This window comes from Talpa occidentalis, unplaced genomic scaffold (assembly GCF_014898055.3).
Source record: "Talpa occidentalis isolate TD23 unplaced genomic scaffold, MPIMG_talOcc4v2.1 talOcc4.10, whole genome shotgun sequence".
Classification (NCBI taxonomy): domain Eukaryota; kingdom Metazoa; phylum Chordata; class Mammalia; order Eulipotyphla; family Talpidae; genus Talpa; species Talpa occidentalis.
Genome location: NW_023600993.1, coordinates 55,379,225 through 55,389,014, shown reverse-complemented (window position 1 = coordinate 55,389,014; position 9,790 = coordinate 55,379,225).

The window sequence follows — 9,790 nt, the reverse complement described above, 5'->3', positions numbered from 1 at the left end:
CATAGGTAGAATCATATAATATTTGTCCTTTGTGTGGGGCTTGTTTCATTTAGCATAATGTCTTCCACGTCCATCCATATGTGTCAACATCTCATTCCTTTTTGTGCCTGGATCATATTCCACTGGACATATATAGCATATTATATTTATCCATTCTTCTGTCAGTGGACACTTGGGTTACTTTCACCTTTCGGCAATTGTGAATTGCACTGCTATAAACATGGGTGATCCCTGCTTTCCGTCTCTTTGGGTAATACATCTAGAAGTTGAATTGTTGGATCAAACAGTAATCCTGTCTAATTCTTTGAGGATCTACCATACTGTTTTCCACAGTAGTGGCACCATTTTACATTAGCACCACTAATGCACAAGGGTTCTTATTTCTCTACATCCTCACCAACCCTTGTTTGTTTTTATTATTTATTTATTTTTTAAGATTTATTTTTATTTATTTGCGCAAACAAAAACTGGAGTGTAGGCCAGAGGTGTGGGAGTAGAACAGGTGGATCTACTGAAATACACTGCTGAGGGGAGCAGCAGGTGAGACAGGAGTGGTCTGCTGTGCCATATGTGGGTTAGTTCCCTGGCCGGGATCAAACTTGTACCACTGGGGAGGCCCTGATTGTTTTTATAATAGCCATCCTATTGGGTGGGAGCTGTTACCTAATTGTGGTTTTGATTTGCGTTGTCCTACTGATAAGTGATGCTTAGTATCTTTTCACATGCATTTGGCCCTTTGTATGTCTTCTTTACAGAAACATCTATTTAAGTTCTCTGCCCATTTTTAAATTGGATTATTTGGTTTGTTGTTGAGTTTTAGGAATTTTTAATTTTTTTAAACATATTCTAGGCCCTCCCCTGGTGGCGCAGCGGTTGGGCACTGGGTTGCGAAGCTGCCTGCAGCCTCTGCAGCACTGGTTTGATCCCCGGCCGTGCGGCGAGGGTCCCACATGGCGCGCAGACCTCTCCTGCCATCCGCTGCTCCCCTCAGCAGTGTACTTCATCACTCTGCCTGTTCTGCTTTCCGCTCTGGCTCTGGTGAATTCTCTCACCCTCCCATGCTTCTGACTGTACCCAGTGCTTGTATACATAAATAAATAAATCTTTAAAAAAATAAATAAAATAAACATGTTCTAGGTATTAATCCCTATCAGATATATGATGTGTTCTTCCATTTTGTGGGTTACTTTTTTATTCTGTTGTAGTGTTTTGACTTGTTGAAGTGTCTAGGTTGTATCCAATGGCTAGATCTCATGTTCATGATCTCACAATAACTCATATTCAGCTTTTTTTTTTAAAGATTTATTTATTTATTTATTTATTTATACAAGCACTGGGTACAGTCAGACGCGCGGGAGGGTGAGAGAATTCACCAGAGCCAGAGTGGGGAACAGAACAGGCAGACCGATGAAATACACTGCTGAGGGGAGCAGCGGGCGCGGCAGGAGAGGTCTGCGCCATTTGGGACCCTCGCCTGGAGGCCGGGGATCGAACCGGCGCTGCAGAGGCTGCGGGCAGCTTCACAGCCCAGCGCTGTGCCACCAGGGGAGGCCCCATATTCAGCTTTGCTGTGGTATGAATCCTACCACCAGGGGAAGGTCAACATACCCACAAAGCCCAGTTCTCCCAGTTCCTGGGGCAATTTTAGCAAAGTCCCCATGATGACTATTGTGGCCTCTTCCTCCATTGCTGAAGGCAGAACTGCAGCAGGCAAAGACAGGCGCTGGGAGGGACAAACTCATGTAGGGTGATTCAGATCTCTGCCTAGGAGGAGCTATATCATTTATTCTGCCTAGGAGCTGAGTAAAATGAAACATGTAGCTCCTTGTTCAAAACTTTCAAGGATTTCAAGACAGTAATAGTAGAGCTTTAAACTAAGCATGGGGCCCTTCTGAGCATAAGACCTTGGGTACCTGCCCAGGTCACACACCTGTGATGCCAGCCCTGCCAATGTTTTTGGTAACAAGTCATCAATTCCAGGAGCCTGGACAAGGGTGTTTACACCTGCCCTCTGATTCTTTTCCAAGAGCGATCACCAAGTGTTCATGAAGAAGTTTGGTGACTGTTCTTTGGGACGGAAGAAACTAACTTACCTAGGGCATGTTGCCCAGGGCCTGCTGAAGTCTGAATGAGGAGCAGGAGACCTAAGAGACCCTCCAAGGACAGGGAGCCTTGAAGTAGTACTTCACAGAGACAGTCTTTTCCCGGGGAGGGCCGTGAACACAACCCACTGGATGTGCCAGACCGCACACTGTACCCTAGGGATGTGACCTGAGAACAAGACCTCCCAATGGCTCAGGCACAGGGGACCTACTGTGTGCTGAGAGGCAGGGGTATTAAGAGAAACACTGCAGGTGTTTGCAGGTGCTATGCTATGCTGGGCATTATGCAGAGATGGCCTGCATTATAAAACTGAGACATTAACCGTGGTAAATAAATGACAGAGTGTAGGGCAAAGGGTGGATGACACGCATGAATGGGTGGGAATTTCAGCAAAGATGTAGAAACAAAGGAGAGCCAAATGAAAATACTGCAAAAGAAAAATGCATATATTGGACGAAAAATATATCAGAGATGTAGGATTTTTTTTTAAAGATTTATTTATTTATTTATACAAGCGCTGGGTACAGTCAGAAGTGCGGGAGAGTGAGAGAATTTGCCAGAGCCAGAGCGGGGAACAGAACACGCAGAGCGACGAAATACAATGCTGAGGGGAGCAGTGGGCAAGACAGGAGAGGTCTGTTGCACCATGTGGGACCCTCGCTGGTGGCCAGGGACCGAACCAGCACTGCAGAGGCTGCAGGCAGCCTCGCAGCCCAGCGCTCAACCGCTGCACCACCGGGGGAGGCCCGAGATGTAGGATTTTTTATGGACTTAACTGTAGGATGGACCCAGCAGAGGGAAAGTCAGTCACTGCTGAAGACAAATATTGTGGGCCGAATGTTTATGTGTCCATACCCTGATTCTTATATTGAAGTCCTAACATCCAGGGTGGACTGTATTTGAAGATAGGGTCTCAAGGGAGTAATTAAGGTTGATTCTTAGATCATAAGAATAGGGCCCCACCTGATAGGATTAGAGTCCTTGTAAGAGGAGACAAGGTAGAGTGCTTCCTGACTCCATGTGCAGAAAAGGGAAGGTCAGGGCCTCCCTGGCTCAGCAGGAGTTAAAGACATAGCGCTATCAAACTATCGCCAGCCACTGCAGCACCCAGCCTGGCCAGGGAGTGACCCACATGGCGCAGCAGATCTCTCCGGTCTTGCCCTACTGCTCCCATCAGCAGTGTATTTCAGTCAGTCTGCCTGTTCTGCTCCCCATTCTGTCTCTGGTGAATCCTCTCACCCTCTGTACCTCCTGCCTACACCTCAGTTCTTGTCTGCATAAATAAATAAATCTTTAAAAAAAAAAGAAAAGAGAGAAAAGGGAAGGTCATGTTAATGAGAAGGCTGACGTCCACAAATTGCGAAGAGAGCTCTCACTAGAAACCAAATAAGCCAGACCTTTGCTCTGGACTTCTAGCCTTCAAAACTGTGAAAAAGTAAATGTAGGTGGTTTAAGCCTTCCAGCCTCTCAGTCTGTCACATTTTGTTATGGCAGTCCAAACAGAAACAGACTAATAAAACAGTTCAATAGAAACGATCCATTCTGGGGGCCTCCCTGGTGGAGCAAGGGATTAAGATGCAGCACTATGAAGCTATCCTCAGCCACTGCAGCACAAGTTCGACCAGGGAGGTGACCCCTATGGCACAGCAGACCTCTTCTAACTCCCTGCTGCTCCCCTCAGCAGTGTGTTTCAGTCAGTCTGCCTGTTCTGCTCCCCACTCTGTCTCTGGTGAATCCTCTCACCTCCTCCATCTCTGGCCTGCACCCAGCTCTTGTATGCGTAAATAAATAAATATTTGGAAAAAAAAAAAAAAGAAATGATCCATTCAGAAATACAAGGAGAAAAAAGAATGAGGAAAATGAGACAACAGATAGAGCATAAGACCTGTGAGGCAATATCAAGCAGTCTGATAAGAGGTAGTCAGAGTTCCAGAAAGACCAGAGGGATAGAATGGTACAGAAGAGGGCCTCCCTGGTGGCGCAGCCAGTTGAGCGCAGCGCTGTGAAACTGTCCGCAGCCTTTGCAGCACCGGTTTGATCCTGGCCAGCCAGCCAGATACCCATATGGCGTGGCCATCCTGTCTCACCTGCTGCTCCCCTCAGCAGTGTGTTTCAGTCGGTCTGCCTGTTCTGTTTCCCGCTTTGTCTCTGGTGAATCCTCTCGCCCTCCCACACATCTGACCTGTACCCCAGTTAGTGTATGCATGAATAAATGAATCTTAAAAAGAAAAAGAAAATAAAAAAAAAAGTGGTACAGAAGACATTTTAGCTGATAATGTTACTGGAAAAATCTGGGGTTCTTTTCTGCCTGTCTCACGCCAGAAGCCAGTATGCAAAGATAGGAATTAAATCTTCTCAACTCACGCTTTTTACTAGATTTGCCAGCATATCTGAGAGTGGCCGAGCATCATGCTCCAAAGAGACCGTTCTAACACCTCATCTCTAGCTGACTGTTGTATAGTGAGTTAAACAAAGACAGTTAATTATCAGTGAGCAGGCTTTCACTGCAGGTTTTGAACATCTCTGGGGATTTTCTGCCTCTCTGCCTTCCCAGCAGCTCCTCCTCTGGTGGCATCTGGATTCAGAGCACTTCCGGCTGCTAGGACAGATCAGTCTCTGACAGAAATGGCGTCCATCACTCTTCCAGCGGATCCTGGGCCAGGAAGTTACTGAGATCAGACAGGTCATAAGTCAAACAATGTATGTACGTGCAAATTCCTAAACTGTGCATGGTGCCCTTTTCATTCCCCTCCTTTGCTCCAATCAAAACTGTCAAGAATTTTCAAAATTAATGAAATATACTAACTGATCCAAGGAGCTCAGCAATGCCCAAGCAGAATTAAAAATGAACAAACAAAAACACAAAATTTAGGGACTCCCTGGTGGCGCAAGAGGTTAAATGCAGCACTGTAAAGCTGTCTGCAGCCTCTGCAGTGTGAGTTTGATCCCCAGCCAGCTAGGGAGCAGCCAGGAGCTACCCACATGGCACGGCAGACCTCTTCTGTCTCGCCCACTGCTCCTCTCAGCAGTGTACTTCAGTCTATATGTCTGTTCTGTTCCCCGCTATGTCTCTGGTGAATCCTCTCACCTCCCACATCTCTGGCCTGTGCCCTAGTTCTTGTATGCATAAATAAATAAATCTTAAAAAAATAATATATCTGGGGCCTCCCTGGTAGCCTAGGAGTTAAGTCTCAGCATTATCACACTGTCACTGCTTTGGCCTGAGTTCTATCCCCAGCCAGGGAACTAACCCACATGGCCCAGCAGTCCTCTCCTGTCTCACCCACTGCTCCCCTCAGCAGTGTATTTCAGTAAGTCCACCTGTTCTGTTCCTCACTGTCTCTGGTGAATCCTCTCACCCTCTACACCTCTGAGGTTTGAGCCCTGCAGCTCTTGTATGGACAAATAAATAAAATAAATCTTTTAGTGCCTCCCAAGTGGTTAAGCACCACACTATGAAGCAATTTGCAGCCTCTGCAGCACGAGTTCGATCCCCCGCTGGTCAGGAGCAACCCACATGGCACAGCAGATCTCTCCTGTCTTGCCCGCTGCTCCCGTCAGCAGTATATTTCTGTCAGTCTTCCTTTTCTGTTCCCCACTCCGTCTCTGGTGAATCCTCTCACCCCCATTATCCCTGGCCTGTAACCCGGCTCTTGTATGCATAAATAAATAAACCTTAAAATAAATAAACAAACAAATAAATAAATAAACCTTAAAAAAAAAAGAAATAGGGGTGGGGGAAGCAAATATTGTTTAAAAATGAACAATGGGGGGCCTCCCCGGTGGCGCAGCGGTTGAGCGCTGGGTTGCGAAGCTGCCCGCAGCCTCTGTGGCGCCGGTTCGATCCCCGGCTGCTCCCCGGCCACTGGAGGAGGGTCCCACATGGCTCGCAGACCTCTCCTGCCGCCCGCTGCTCCCCTCAGCAGTGTACTTCGGTCCTTCTGCCTGCTCTGCTCCCCGCTCTGGCTCTGGTGAATTCTCTCACCCTCCCGCGCTTCTGACTGTACCCAGTGCATGTATAAACAAAACAAACAAATAAATAAATAAATAAATAAATAAAGCATGCCTCTAAAAAAAAAAAAAAAAAAATGAACAATGGGCCTCCCCTGGTGGCGCAGCAGTTGAGCGCTGGGCTGCGAAGCTGCCCGCAGCCTCTGCAGCGCCAGTTCAATCCCCGGCCACCGGGGAGGGTCCCACATGGCGCGCAGACCTCTCCTGCCGCCCGCTGCTCCCCTCAGCAATGTACTTCGGTCCTTCTGCCTGCTCTGCTCCCCGCTCTGGCTCTGGTGAATTCTCTCACCCTCCCGCGCTTCTGACTGTACCCAGTGCTTGTATAAATAAATAAATAAATCTTTTTTTAAAATTAAAAAAAAAAATGAACAATGATGGAAAAAAATTTAAAAATTAATATTAGAAAAAAATAAAGAGAGAAAGAAAGTTAAATCTCATTAGGTCATATTCTCTAATCTTGTTTAAATGGTCTTTGTTTTGTTGAGTTTTTCTCTTCCTGTGTCCATCAATTTCTGAAAGTATATTAATGTACTATATCGTGACTATCAGTTTATTTCTCTTTTAGATCCGTCCATATTTTGAGACCATGTTCTTAAGCATATACAAATTTGAAATGAAGACGTAGTAACCTTCTCTCAAGCCTCTCCTTTGATCTGAACTCAGCTGCATATTATTCAATTCTGAAGTCCTTTTCGGGTCTTTTTCAAAACTGCAATGTTACTTTTTATAATGTCCTGTTTCCTGCAAATATTTTTTTTAAAGATTTATTTATGCATACAAAACCTTGGGTGCAGGCCAGAGGTGTGGGGGGTGAGAGGATTCACCAGAGACAGAGTGGAGAACAGAAAAGGAGGATCCAGGGCATCCCTGATGGCGCAAGGGATTAAGCACAGCACTGTGAAGATATCCACAGCCTCTGCAGCACAAGTTTGAACCCCAGCCGGCCAGGGAGCTGCCCACATGGCGCAGCAGACCTCTCCTGTCACGCCCGCTGCACCTCTCAGCAGTGTATTTCAGTCAGTCTGCCTGTTCTGTTCCCCACTCTTGTCTCTGGTGAATCTTCTTACCCCCTGAATCTCTGGCCTACACCCAATCCTTGTATGCATAAAAATAAATAAATCTTAAAAAAAAAAGAAATAAAAGAAAAGGCAGATTCACCAAAATACACTCTAGAGGTGAGCAGTGGTTAAGACCGGAGAGGTCTGCTGAGCCATGTGGGTCACCTCCCTTCCTGGGAATCAAACTTGTGTCCCAGTAGCTGCGGATAGCTTCATAGTGATGCGTCTTAATGCTTTGTACCACACGGGAGGTCCCGGCAAATATTTTTCAGGCTTGATTCTTTTTCTTTTAAAGATTTATTTATTTATGCATTCAAGAACTGGGTAGAGGCCAGAGGTGTTGGGGATGAGAGGATTCACCAGAGACAGAGTGGGGAGCAGAACAGGCAGACTGACCAAAATACACTGCTGAGGGGAGCAGCAGGCGAGACAGGAGAGGTCTGCTGCGCCATGTGGGCCGCTCCCGGGGCAGCCAGGGTTCGAACCCATACTGCAGAGGCTGCGGATTGCTTTATAGTGTGGTGCTTTAACCCCTTGCACCACCAGGGAGGCCCCTCAAGTTTGATTCTTATTCTTGAAATAGAATAAGCTTTCTATAGTATGTGCCTGATAATTTCAAGTTTGTTTGTTTTCTACCATTTTGGCTAAGTTTTATGTGCCTGGTTATCTTTGAATAAGTGTGAAATTATATTTAATTTTTTATTTGTAGAAATCAAGGCATAGGATGAATCAGGAAAAGAATTTATTGGTGTCTTCCAGCTGTTTGGAGCAGCAGGAATGCAGCATGACTTAACTCATCAGGTATCCCCCAGGCTATCAGGCCTTCCAGAGCAGGCCCTCTGGGTTTTCCTCCTTCTGGAGGTGAGGTGTGGCCCTTTAAGCTCACAGCTGAATGCTGTTGGGAGCCCTACCTTAGCCTTAATTCCATCTCTTAGGCTCCAAAGAGCAGCAAATTTCCACACAGTCCACTGATTATTTTTAGGGACTGGTAGATGCCCTCAGGAGGAAGATAGTCAGTCGTATCTCTAGATTGACCTCTCAAGGTTCTTGCCTTCTCAATTTTGGTAACTCCTCACTATCTTTTAGCTCTTAGAAGTTTTAATTAGTATTTTAAGATATTCTGTCTTTTACTTGCTTTAATAAGTTTCCTCTAAACTCCATTTTCACCACTGCTGAATGAGAGTGAACTTCCTAAAAGTAAAGATTTTCCTCAAGTCTTAAAAATTAAATAAAAAAAAAAACTAGAAGTAAAGTATGAGGTATTTTTTTTTTTAATACTCTTGGGGAAGAGAAAGTCTTCATAGGCCTGACATAAAGGCCTAGATTAACAGATTAACAATAAAAAACAACATGACTTCAGCCAAAAAAATTAATATAAATGATACATGACATTTTCTAATAAGGTCAAACTTCATTAGAAAAAAATAAGGGGCCTCCTTGGTGGCACAAGGGGTTAAGACACAACCTATGAAGCTAGCAGCAGCCATTGCAGCACGAGTTTGATCCCCAGTCAGGGAGCTACCCACATGGCACAGCAGACTCTCCTGACTTGCCTGCTGTTCCCCTCAGCAGCTTATTTCAGTCAATCTGTTTGTTCTGTTCCCCACTCTGTCTTTGGTGAATCCTCTCACCCCACACACCTCCAGCCTGCACCCCAGTTCTTGTATGCATAAATAAATCTTTAAAAAACAAAAAAGGGCAGATGTAGATGAGGGGCCTTGGAGCTCCATGGTGAGTAGGTCTCTGTCTATGCTAAGCCCCCAGAAAGCAGGGAGGGCTGGGACACTTGTGCCTACCTTCATTCAGCCCAGCAATACCTACATATGAGACACCTTGTTTTTCCGGGGGAACTCTCAGAACTCAAAATAGAACATGAATCCCTCTACCACAATCTCATAACTTGGTCTTTTCTGTCTGTGGATGTCCCTTGCCAGGTCTTGTCCTCTTTTCTTTTATTTCTTTTTTTTTCTTTTTTCTTTTATTTCTTTATAAAGTATAAATTATGTTGTGTGTGAAATTCAAGTACCTACTTTTTTAAAAAAAAGATTTATTTATTTATGCATACGAGAGCTTGGGTACAGGCCAGAGGTGCGGGGGCGGGGGTGTGTGTGTGGAGGATTCACCAGAGACCCAGTGGGGAACAGAACAGGCGGACTGACTGAAATACACTGCTGAGGGGAGCAGCGGGCAAGTCAGGAGAGGTCTGCTGCACCATGTGGGTTGCTCCCTGGCTGCCGGGATGGAACTCATTCTGCAGAGGCTGAGGGCAGCTTCATAGGTTGCGTCTTAACCCCTTGCACCACCAGTGAGGCCCAAGCTACTTTTTTTTTTGTTTGTTTGATTTTGTTTTTAAAGATTTTTTTTGTTTGTTTAATTTTTTAAAAGGATTTATTTTTATTTTTATACAAGAGCTGGGGTACAGGCCAGAGGCATGGGAGGGTGAGAGGATTCACCAGAGACAGAGCTGGGAGCAGAACAGGCAGACGACCGATATACACTGCTGAGGGGAGCAGCAGGCGTGGCAGGAGAGGTCTGCTGTGCCATGTGGGATTCTCCTTGGCTGGCCAGGAATCGAACCAGCGCTACAGACGCTGAGGACAGCTTCACAGTGCTGCGCT